This window comes from Anastrepha obliqua, unplaced genomic scaffold, assembly GCF_027943255.1.
Source record: "Anastrepha obliqua isolate idAnaObli1 unplaced genomic scaffold, idAnaObli1_1.0 ptg000103l, whole genome shotgun sequence".
Classification (NCBI taxonomy): domain Eukaryota; kingdom Metazoa; phylum Arthropoda; class Insecta; order Diptera; family Tephritidae; genus Anastrepha; species Anastrepha obliqua.
In genome coordinates this window covers 1-2,500 of record NW_026562221.1, presented here as the reverse complement: position 1 = coordinate 2,500, position 2,500 = coordinate 1, and the positions used below count along the sequence as shown (strand labels likewise).

At 32.0% G+C, this 2,500-nt stretch overlaps 1 pseudogene; it reads right to left on the bottom strand.

The window, feature by feature from the left end:
• Positions 1–373: 373 nt before the first annotated feature.
• LOC129251886 (5.8S ribosomal RNA) lies at positions 374–554 on the bottom strand (annotated as a pseudogene).
• Positions 555–2,500: the final 1,946 nt, after the last annotated feature.

The window sequence follows — 2,500 nt, the reverse complement described above, 5'->3', positions numbered from 1 at the left end:
TCTTTTCTCCTTTTATATATTGTAAATATATAAAAATAATAATAATGTAAAATGAGGCAATCCTAGAATAAAAAATTTAATTTTTATGCTAGACATTCCTCCTTTTAATTACATATATAAATTATTATTTTATATATATATATAAATAATATGAAAATTTTTTGTAAAGAATACTTAGATTCAATATTTTCATCATTTCATTTTATTTGAGAGGATTTTTTTTTTAAAGAATATATAATAAATAAAATTCATTATATATCTTTATTTTTTTTGCTATTAATATTATGAATTATTTAAAATCCAATAATATACACATTTGCTTAAATTCAATTATTTTTATAAAAGAATAAGCAACTTATTTAGCATAGTCTTACAACCCTCAACCATATGTAGTCCAAGCAGTACTTTAAAATTGAATTTAATGTACATAACAGCATGGACTGCGATATGCGTTCAAAATGTCGATGTTCATGTGTCCTGCAGTTCACACGATGACGCACAGTTTGCTGCGTTCTTCATCGACCCATGAGCCAAGTGATCCACCGCTTAGAGTATTTTTTTATTTATTTTTATTTATAACAAATGTCAATTTTTTTTTGCATATATTAATTGAAAGAGTAAAATTAAATAATATTAATAATATATAAATTGATTTTCTTTCAATAATATATATCAAATATATTTAACTCTAAACATTTTTATTAAGTTGCGAATGTCTTAGTTCAACAATAATACAGTGGTGGTATTTATTATGATTCAATTATTTTGTATTTTTTTAATCATTTTATGTATATATAATAATATAATAAATATATACCACTTTTGTTATTGTGAACAAATTAACTTATCATTCAATCAAATGAATAATAAGTACAACTTTTTATTTTCATGTTTAAAGGTTTTTAAAAGAAAAAAATAAGAAAAAACATTACAAAATGTACCATCATATATTATATTTAATATGATATAATTGATGGATCACAAATTGAATGAAAAAGAATAAAAAGAATTATGGATTCAAAATAATTATATAAATTTTTTTTTTTTCTTTTTTTTTTTTTTTTTTTTTTTTCTTTTTGTTCGTTTGTTTGCTTGTCTGTTTGTTTGTTTGTTTGTTTGTTTTTCTTACGGATATGGAACACAATAATGATCCTTCCGCAGGTTCACCTACGGAAACCTTGTTACGACTTTTACTTCCTCTAAATAATCAAGTTCGGTCAACTTTTGCGAAACAACCGTGACACACGAGGCGTCACAGTGATCACGTCCGGAGACCTCACTAAATAATTCAATCGGTAGTAGCGACGGGCGGTGTGTACAAAGGGCAGGGACTTAATCAATGCGAGTTAATAACTCGCACTTACTGGGAATTCCAAGTTCATGTGAACAGTTTCAGTTCACAATCCCAAGCATGAAAGTGGTTCAGCGGTTTACCCCGACCTCTCGGTCTAGGAAATACACGTTGATACTTTCATTGTAGCGCGCGTGCAGCCCAGGACATCTAAGGGCATCACAGACCTGTTATTGCTCAATCTCGTTACTGCTAGACGCAATTTGTCCATTTAAGAAGCTAGTGTCCTTATAATGGGACAAACCAACAGGTACGACTCCACTTATATAAACACATTCAAACACTTGTACATTCAAGATGTACGCATGAAAGAAGGCTATATAAGTTTTTTCAACATCATAATCCTGAAAGCATCTATTTAATATATTTGAGTCTCGTTCGTTATCGGAATTAACCAGACAAATCACTCCACGAACTAAGAACGGCCATGCACCACCACCCATAGATTCGAGAAAGAGCTATCAATCTGTCTTACACGCTTATGTTCGGACCTGGTAAGTTTTCCCGTGTTGAGTCAAATTAAGCCGCAGGCTCCACTCCTGGTGGTGCCCTTCCGTCAATTCCTTTAAGTTTCAGCTTTGCAACCATACTTCCCCCGGAGCCCAAAAGCTTTGGTTTCCCGGAAGCGACTGAGAGAGCCATAGTAGTAGCTACACCCAATTGCTAGCTGGCATCGTTTATGGTTAGAACTAGGGCGGTATCTGATCGCCTTCGAACCTCTAACTTTCGTTCTTGATTAATGAAAACATCTTTGGCAAATGCTTTCGCTTAAGTTAGTCTTACGACGGTCCAAGAATTTCACCTCTCGCGTCGTAATACTAATGCCCCCCAAACTGCTTCTATTAATCATTACCTCTTGATCTAAAAACCAATGAAAGTAGAACAGAGGTCTTATTTCATTATTCCATGCACAAAATATTCAGGCATTTGGAGCCTGCTTTAAGCACTCTAATTTGTTCAAAGTAATTGTACCGGCCCACAACAACACTCGATGAAGAGCACTGAAGTAGGTTTAAATAGGAGGAATATATAAAAAATACATTGTATTAATTATATATAAGAACTCCACCGGTAATACGCTTACATACATAAGGTAATGTACATACCACAATATATAGTTGTACTACCCGTATGAAGCACAAATTCAAC